The 9,761-nt window shown below is 39.0% G+C and overlaps 1 long non-coding RNA gene across 1 annotated transcript; it reads left to right on the top strand.

Moving 5' to 3' along the window:
- The first annotated feature begins 8,183 nt into the window (after window positions 1–8,183).
- On the top strand, window positions 8,184–8,771 carry LOC143418579 (uncharacterized). Its single transcript, XR_013098581.1, has 3 exons — window positions 8,184–8,293; window positions 8,386–8,500; window positions 8,596–8,771. It is a non-coding gene; the product is annotated as an uncharacterized LOC143418579 (long non-coding RNA).
- The last annotated feature ends 990 nt before the right edge of the window (window positions 8,772–9,761 follow it).

The following is a 9,761-nucleotide window of genomic DNA, read 5'->3' as shown; positions in this document are numbered from 1 at the left end:
AATTTCCATTGTAATAATTACGGAGAAAACATCCACCTCTTGAATTATATACAAGATAACGGCTCTCTGGAGGTCCATCAAAGATGGATTTTTTAAAGGTGTATATACTTCTCTCATGATTGCATGATGTCTTGTACAGAACAAGATGGTGGTTAATTGGATTCAAATGTTTAAATTACTAACACAGGTTCTTCTGGGGGCTCAGCTTTGGCTTCGTTAGAAGTAGGATCTTCATCATCAATCACAATTGGTTCAAACAGCTGTGTGTAGTTTCTGCAGAGTGAAAACATGTACACAAAGTGTAGATGCAAAAAGACAAATGCATAAACATGCAGTTCCAGTTTTATAGAACGATTCCACTATTTTTTTTTTCTGAAGAATCTAATGTAAAAGAGTCAAACTACATACATTTATAATAATTGTGTGTATATATTTTGTGCAACCCTCTGGAATAATTACTCAAGATACAATGCACCTGTAACAGGAGCTCTCGACAGTGAGGCATTCAGTAGTGCCTGTATCGTTTTCTTCTTCCAAATCTATGACCTGGAAATACAGAAATGAGGATGAATGAAAATTCATATTTGACCAATTGATAATTATTTTAATATAGGGAGCCTAAGTCTCCTCCCCTTCTGCTCTGCTCGTGGGTCCCTGAACAAAAGAAAAATGAATGGAAGTGAATGGAGCTATAAAAGTTATTTTCTGGTCTGCTTTGCCTTACTCTCTGAATCACACATATGTTGTACTTCAATTTAAATAATAAATAATTGTGTTTCGACTATGTCTGTAATGTAATTTGAGATTTGTTAGCTTGTAAAAATTCGTCATTATGACTATAAGTCAGATGTCGCAAATATGACGTCGCCTCAGAAGCTTTTCTCCCCCAGCGTAGCTGCTAATTATCACATGGCCAGATTTATAGTGGTTTTCTCCACATCATCCTGGAAGAAGGATTCGAAGCTCGCTAAACAAAACTAAGCTTTTCCTCTTCTCTGTGTCTGGTTCGATGATGTCAATTTTGTGAGACGAACATTTACATTTTGCCACGTCTTTTCAAACAAAACCTAAAATAACCTTTGCCACCTGTCGCTTAAGCACTTTTTGGCATCAAAATGTGTTTATATACTTCACGGGCATCATATTTTAACTCCCCCTGGCTTCTGCTCCGCGGCTGCTGAATGAGCCCTCATCTGGGACTCTCCTTAGCTCTTACTGGGACAGTGGCGCAGCTGCCCCTCTGTGGGTCTTCCTTGGTCTCTTGTGTTCTGGGGGCCTCTGGATGTCTGGAGTTTTGATCTCCTCCATACCTGCTTGATACCATAAAGGACAGGGCTGTGGCTCCCCACACTCCCTAGCAGATCTTTACATGGAGAAACCTCTGGAATGCAAGCATGCTGATCCACACAGGTATGCACACAGGTGTACACATGGGTATTCACAGACGCGGACTACAGCTTTCTTGGCTGCTGCCTCAAAGCACACTGTGCGCTGTCTATCTTGAGTGTTGCACAATATCCTTTATTATTTAGTAACTATTGATATCCTTCACAGACATATTGATATCTATGGCTAGCTAGTTTATTGTGATGTAGGGGTTTTTTTTTTATTATTATTATGTTGCTCTTTGTTGTTTGCTGTCTCCTCTGGGGTTTTTTTTCTCCATACAGGTGACCCAGGAGTTTTTTTGTTTGTTTTTTTTTGTTTTGTTTTGTTTTTTTTTTGGGTTTTTTTTCTCTCTTCCCCCCCTTCTCACCGTCTCTTCTCCCCTTTGGTTTTCTTTCTTTCTCTCCCCCTCTTTCTTTCATTCTTTCCCCCTGTCCTATCCCACAGTTATGTCTGTCCCGTTTGCAACTGAAAATAAAATAAATTCATAATTATAATAAAGGTCAATCAAATGGACCAATATGGCAAGGCCATGATGATCCACTTGGTAAAATAAATCCGCTTGGCATCTTTCTTGGCCTCAAGACAACAATTCTGATGGCTATAGATCCAAACGGGACACAAAAAAAAAAAAAGAAAGAAAAAAAAAAAAAAGCACTTTTTCAAAATGTGTTTATATACTTCACGGGCATCATATTTTAAATCCATGGCACACATCAAACGGGATCAGAAAATAATTTTTATTGGCTCATAGACTCCTATTTTTTTAGCAGTAGGGGACCCATGGTCCGGAAGTAGATGGATGTACCTTAGGTTCCCTATCCCAATAGATTATCTAAAGGTACTATAAGTAAGAATGAAATAAGAAGAACATCCTGTGGTCAAATTTGTGTACTGCAGTCTATCTTTATAAACAAACGAGTGACTCTCCCTCCCGTTCCGTGAGTTTCATGGCTACGGATCAGCGCCAGAAGATTCTAGATGACAAAGACGAGTCATACACAGTTAGTTTCAATGTAACCTTCCTTCCAACATGATTGAGACATTAGACTGCTTTGTGATTATTTCATGTACCGGTATGACTTATTGTACCTTTAAGGGGTGGATGTTATAATCTATTGATAGTATGAAAATTGAGGATGTGAAATGCATTGTATAATAACAATGAATGTAATAAGCAAACAGTGAATCGTTATCTAATTGCAAAGTAAAGGCAGTGGAGATTGTCTGCTGCACTGTTTTACTAATAAAATAGTTTTTTACCTGTTGTACTTCATTAGCAAGCACAAGATCCCCAGCACCCTTCCTTAGAGAACAAAGAAAAGCATTATTGTTGTGTACTGTGAAAATATTAATTGACACTTTGAAAATATTTAAGCATCTTGATTAACAAACAAGCAATACAAGTATTATGTAGTCCATGTTCCAAAAACCATATACAGAATGAATGACAAAAGTGTATATCTCATTACTACAAAGTGTAGGCAAAAAACAGTAAAAGATTACATGTTCTTAAAATATCACTTACTCATATTCTGCCGCTTTCTGTAAAGGACTGCTTTCATGTTGAAGTTCCCATGGCTGAAACAAACAAACAAACAAACACACGCACGCGATCACGCACACACACACACACACACACACACACACACACACACACACAAAATGTATTTCACAACTGAGGCAAATGGTGGTGGCTAAACAACAAGAAAACTCTATAAAAAAATTTAAATTGTACTTACCAGTGTATCAGCAAGATCAAACTCAGAGGGCCTTTTAATAACAATCTCTGGGTCAGAGTCAGACAAGTCTGAGTTTTCTCCAACTACAAAACATGAAAACAAATCAAGCTAAGCTAACTAAATTCATACTAATGTATGAAACTTTATTTGATCATCAATAATAGATTAATACGAAAGGCATAAAGTTAGCATTGAAAACTCATGACTCAGTAGATCCAAAAATGGCTGAATTTCATGTTTCCAGGAAGAAACATAACATATACAAGCTAATTTAGGGAGCAATGGTGGCAGAGGAGTTAAAAGCCCGCCCTGTAATCAAAAGGTTTGAGGGTTTGAAGGTTTGAGCGCTGCTCAGTCTGTCGCAGTCGTTGTGTCCTTGGGCAAGACACTTCACCCTCCATGCCAGGTGGTGGTAGTGGGAGGGATAGGTGGCATCTGTGTACAGCAGCCTTGCTTCAGTCAGTGAGTCCCAGGACAGTTGTGTCCACATTGTAGCTAATCACCAGCAGTGTGTGAATGTGTGCGGGTGAATGACTGGTTTTGTTGTGAAGTGTCTTGGGGGGGTTGTAGAACCCTAGAAGGTGCTATATCAAATACAGGCCATTCACCATTTTAATGTAGGTATGCTATTGACTTGGGTGCTTTATGCGTAATGTTATCATTTCACAATTTCAAAATTAGCAGTTGTTGAAACTAAGGGAATGTGTGTCAAAATCCAAACAAACATTAGCAGCTTACCATATTCAAAGTCACTCTTCAAGCAGATGAAAACAGTGATTCTTTGATAAGGCTTGCCAACTTCAGCCTTATAAGCCTCAAGTGTAAATGGTCTTTGTGTTCCAGGGACAGTAATGACCTCAGTGCCATCCGGATACAGAAGAAGGAAAGGTCCATCTTTTAGATCTTTGTTAAAGTCCTTCATTTTTTTAACAGCTTGATTGAGCAGACTTGTGGCAGTAGCGTCAGGGTCTGTTGTTAGGAAAATAGTTTTTCCACGTTATGGCTTCAAACCACCCTTTTTAATGGTCATCAAGCCGACATTTATCTGTAAGGAAAAAGACATGAACAATGGGCCAAGTAGATACTAATATGACTCTAAGCAGATCTATTCAAACTTGAATATTTATTAACTGCAAAAGCGGGATCTTCCTGACAACCTAAATGTACAATTACTCGTAAACAATTGTTCTTATTCTGGATAGCTTTACTACACTGAACATTTTTTACACAACTCCCCTAAGGAATAACAAAAGAATGTCATTAGAAAATTAACCTCAACTTGTTTTCAGACTGAGCAAGCCAAACTACCTGAACCTTTCTTTTTTCCTTTTTCTTTAAGCCCTTCCTCCCTTCAGAAAACTTTTGCCTCTCTTCATTTTTCTTTTTTCTGTATTCTATGAAGGTGCTGAAGGTTGGAGTCGGGCAGTTTGAGGTAGTCTGTGATGCTAAAGGGAAACAAAGGAAAAATGTACTACAATGTCACACATTAAAGACATTCATTCATGTGACATTCCATTGTCCACACAACACGCAAATAAGGACAACACGGAATAATCTCACTAGAAAATTTCTACCAAGGAATGACAATGCAACTGATACTATTGACCAATACAATTCTACACCAGTAAGTTTTAATGTATAGACACATAATAGTGTTAGTTCCTAAAGTTAACCAAACATAATAAATGAACTAATTTATTATCGTTTCAGTTGTGGAAATGCTCAGAGGACTGTTCCACGAAGCAAGCTTATCCCAAAAGCCAGGCTCACTCTGAAAATCCAGGCTCGATTGCCCCAAATTCGGTTCCAGGAACGAGGCTAACCTGCAGTCTTTCTGCTCATTCTTTATGCAATATGCTTGTGGACAAGTCTGGTCCGTGGCACCCTAGCTGCGAGGTTTGTTAACACTAGAACTGCCCTCAAACCTTCACTACTAGAAAGGTCTTGAGCAGTCATTTTGACAGCTGCGTGCATTTTCAAATAAGCCTCGATTTTCTGAGCTCGCTTAGTGGAACAGCCCTCTGGTCTGCTATGGTCTGGAAACAGCTAACGCTAGGCTAATAAATCAATAAATAACAAACATTTTATTATGCTTATTAACTTACTCAATGGGAGTGAAGTGTCTCCGATGCAAGATGCGTGATAAAGCCTCTCGCCACAGCCGCTGCAAAAGTTCGGCGACTCCTCAACCAGCTTTTTCCCACAGCTAGGACAAAACATTCCGCCGTTCTTCTTCAAACGAAATGCGCTACAGGCAGAGTAACTTCCAGTTCCAAAGATGAACAGATCGGACATCCAATCAGTGATGTCTCCTGTTGCCGACTGGTACCTACCCTTTCCGGTTTTCTTAACGTAATTGTGCTTCTCAATTTGTTTTTGTGATTCTTCTTTTGTTTTTGTGCTTCTCAATTTTGTTTTTGTGCTTCTTAATTTGATTTTGTGCTTCTCAGTTTTGTTTTTGTGATTCTTAATTTGATTTTGTGCTTCTCAATTTTGTTTTTGTGCTTCTCAATTTTGTTTTGTGATTCTCCATTTGTTTTTGTGTTTCTCAATTTTGTTGTTGTGTTTAGCAATTTGTTGGTGTGATTTGAACTTCAGGGCCTCTCAATTTTGTTGTTGTGTTTAGCAATTTGTTGGTGTGATTTGCACTTCAGGGCCACCGTATATACTTGCACATAAACCACTACATAAGACACTGATGTGCACTCGTTTGTCAATTTCATAAATTAAAACACATGTTGTCCACCTAAGTGGACATGTAAAAAACTCTTTGAAAAGTACGTTTTAAATTTTTTTGTCTTTTTTTCATGCCTAAAGATGAATAAAAATACTTAAGAAAAAAATCTTGATTGAGGTTGTCATAATTCATGCATGACAGGTTTAAATATAACAAAAATTCAAATAAATTTTCTGACACTAAAAATATCAAAATATATTTGAGTTTTTTCAAATATAAAAATATCAGAAAGAAGTAAAGGTTGAAGTCAGGAACCATTCTGCAAACAATCCGCTTTTGGATTCTGCTTTTGAACAGGATCAAAGAGTGTAGGGCAATCACTCTGCACTGCAACGTGAAGACCAGTTAACTTTCAAATCCGCAAAGATGCAGGGGGGAAATGGTCTTTACATGGAGAGGTCATTCTGGATTCTGGAACACTCACAGAGGCACAGTGTGGAACATTTCAACTTATTCAACATTTTTATCTTTTTTCAAATAACAAACAACCATGGAAAAATTCAGGGAAGCTAAGTATTCACAATTTGAATCAGGTGAAGGAACAAAAATGAACCCTACAAGATCAATCAGCTAAGCACTGTGGATGAGGCAGCATTCTGAAATTGTTGTTGTGAAACCAACTATAACTCATTTCAAAGGAGGACTAAAGTTCCATCATGAATCTGTAAGAAAAGTAAACCAGACTGTACCATTAGGCTGCTTACTTGTGACATTTTCAGCTAAAAGCCCACCTTGATTCTCAGGTGGGGATTAAGTCCAAGTCTTTGACTTGAATGTGACATCAGCATCAGCATAGCCATTATCTACATCAGTGGATTCGCCCTAATTAGTCATTTCTTGGTCTGGATTATATTCAACTTCTGACACTTCCCCCTCTAATCCATCTTCAGTGTCAGTTTCCTGGCTTCTCTTTCCATCTTCAGTGTCAGTTTCCTGGCTTCTCTTTCTCCTCACCAGTGTGGTGATCAAATGTGTAATCACGAGCCTCACTCTATATCGACCTGCCACGGTGCTGCCAGACAGTGCTCTGTGAGCAAGGCTTAGAAAACAACGAATCATTTCTATTAATGGGATTACGTTTGACCAGGAACACCAAGAGTGTAAAAATGCTCAATAAAATACACAAAATGTTATGCAAATTAATCAAATTTAGGTTGTGCGTTGACATCCTCTTTGTGGAGAAAATCACAGAATCTTAAGTCTGTGTGATCAAATTAACAACACTTTTCAGACATAAAACTATTAAATTGGTCAAATTTGACCACAACACAACACAAGGGGGGCTAGTACAGGAGTAATGGCTCCCACCACTGACACGCTCTTTGCAAATTTCTCGTCACTGTTTTGCCAGAAAGTCTTTCCCTGTTAACAGAAATTGTGTGAGCCTCCGATGTGTGATGAAAACAGGATGTCAGAGCAAACCAGCCAGTTCTGGTATTCTATGGGGAATTCCAATGGATACATGGTGCTGGGCAAGTCCCGCTGCATGACTGACAGCGTTTGTTCTGTTCCTCATTGCACAAAGCAGCCATCACTAGTCCTGCTCTCCTTGTTTAACAGCATATCTCCTGGTATCTCTGTCACACTCTTGCACTGTGTCTTGCAGTAACAATGACACTACCAAAAAGCAAAAGTAGAAAAAAATAGGATGGATTTGGAGAGAGCAATGGTGTTTGGGCACCTTTCCTAGAAGATGGGCAACCGTTTCATTCAGGTTCACAGTCACACCTGTACCTGCTGCCAAATACACCTAAAACATCTTCAGGTGTCTATAGCACCAGGATAACTTTTGATGTTCAGTGTGACTCTAAATTTAAGGTGCTCTCGATTTAACAGCTAGATGTCTTTAACTTTTTCTAAGACTTAATGTTAGAGCTTTTTTGTATAGCTCTGATTACAAATCGTTAGTAGTTTTCTGTTGTGGTTTATTTGTTAACAAAATTAAATGTTGAGACACATGAACTAAGTGTGTGATAACTGTGTTGTCATTGTATAACTAAACTTCATCATTATGTAATTTGTCATTCAATCTTATGCAGTCTCATGTGGAGCAATGGCCGTTAGCTCTTTCATAGGCTTTCACTCTAATCAACCCGAGGAAGTGGTGAAATAAACTGCTTTGCATTGCTGCTCCACTAAGCTCTGTATGTCAGTACTGTTGAATTGGTACATGTTCTTGTAAACTGTCACTAAAAGAAGAAGCTGGATTTTATTGCTCTCCAATTTTTCCCCATAGATTTCATAAGCAGAAGCTTAGCTTCTTCTGCTTTTGTGCTTGTATAAATATTCCTTGGTCTTCTTATTCTTCATGGCTCAGATCTGAAGATGTTCCTGTGCTGTTGGCTGGTTCTGGGGGCTCTCTTCCCCGCAACCTTAAGCATCAATCCTGGAGTAAAGGTCAGGTTGACAGAAAAAGGCTTTGAATATGGTAAGGTTTGTGTAAAAGCTGTCCTCTTGCTCAAAAAGGACTGATTTCTCCAGTGTTTGCTCAGTAAATTATTTTTCTTTACATTTTGTTAGGCAGGCAACTGGGTATGGCTGACATGCAGCAGAAACTCAATTCTATCCAAGTTCCAGACTTTTCAGGGGAACAGAGGGTGTCTCCGATTGGAAAAGTCCAGTACAATTTGTCAAAGTAAGGCTCCAGTTTGTTCAACATGTCTCTAAATTCTCTTACAAAGTATTTTTTTCCTGTTGCCGCTTAAACAAACAAAACACGAATTCTTCCAGTATACGTGTATTGAAGGTGGGAATACCAAAGTCTTCAGTGGACCTGGTGCCAGGGACTGGAGTCAGAATGTCTATAGGTGATGCCTTCATCAGTCTGAATGGAAACTGGAGGGTCAAGTACCTGCGAATAATGTGAGTGAGGTAACATCTCTTCTTTAGAGAAGTAATTTATCTGCTTAAAAATATAATGTGCATCAATACCAGATCAGATGACCTGCCTGAAAATAACAAACCAGAAAACATGGGCTTGCCTCCCTGGTCCGTGAAAACAGTTACAGAAAACAAAAGGCAGAACAGTGCTGCTTACGGGTCTAACACAGAGTTTGCCCAGCAATTTAGATCTGAATTAAATTCATATTCATTATCTAATCATCCAAGTATTTGCTGATGACAAAGTTTCAGGTTGGAATAAAGGAAATGTTTTTGTCTACAAGCAGCGGTTTAAAATCAATTCAATTCAGTTTTGTTCATACAGGGCCAAATCACAAATCACAGTCACCTCTAGGCGCTTTATATTGTAAGCTAGAACTTACAGTAGTGCATACAGAGAAAACCCCCAAAATCATGTGACCCCCTGTGAGCAAGTGTTTTGGTGACAGTGGGAAGGAAAAACTCCCTTTTGACAGGAAGAAACCTCCTGCAGAACCAGGCTCAGGGAGGGGAGGCCGTCTGCTATCCAGCTGTAGGTGGTGAACTTTAAGAAAAATGACAACAATTCCTTCAGAATGTGTGTCACAAGCTCTTCATGTGACTGTATTTCCTTCTACGTCTTTACTTCGTGTGTTGCAGTTGTAGGCACTTTAGGAGGAATGCTGTAAACTAATAATCCACCCAACATGCTTTTTCTCCTGTCAGCACAATAATTAGATTCTCTCAGACTTTAGCCCCATGGCCCGCTGCCATTTTTTACCTCTTCATGCTACCTCACATTTCTCACTGTGTAAAAGTTCAGTACTGTTCAGATTGTAAGCGATGTCCACGTTGCTTTGATGCTCAGCAGTAAACACCGAATAGTGTACGAATCATCGTGTCTAATTCTAGCCGCTGGTTTGTGTGGACCAAAACAGGTCTGACTGGATGCCACCTTGCTTTTTTGTACCTCCACCAATCAGCACCAAGCAGAGTGTTTTCTTCCCACTGTAAAGGTTTTACACAATTGTGTCAGT

The sequence above is a fragment of the Maylandia zebra genome, linkage group LG5, assembly GCF_041146795.1.
Source record: "Maylandia zebra isolate NMK-2024a linkage group LG5, Mzebra_GT3a, whole genome shotgun sequence".
NCBI classification, from domain to species: Eukaryota; Metazoa; Chordata; class Actinopteri; order Cichliformes; family Cichlidae; genus Maylandia; species Maylandia zebra.
This window is presented reverse-complemented; position numbering and strand designations above follow the sequence as displayed.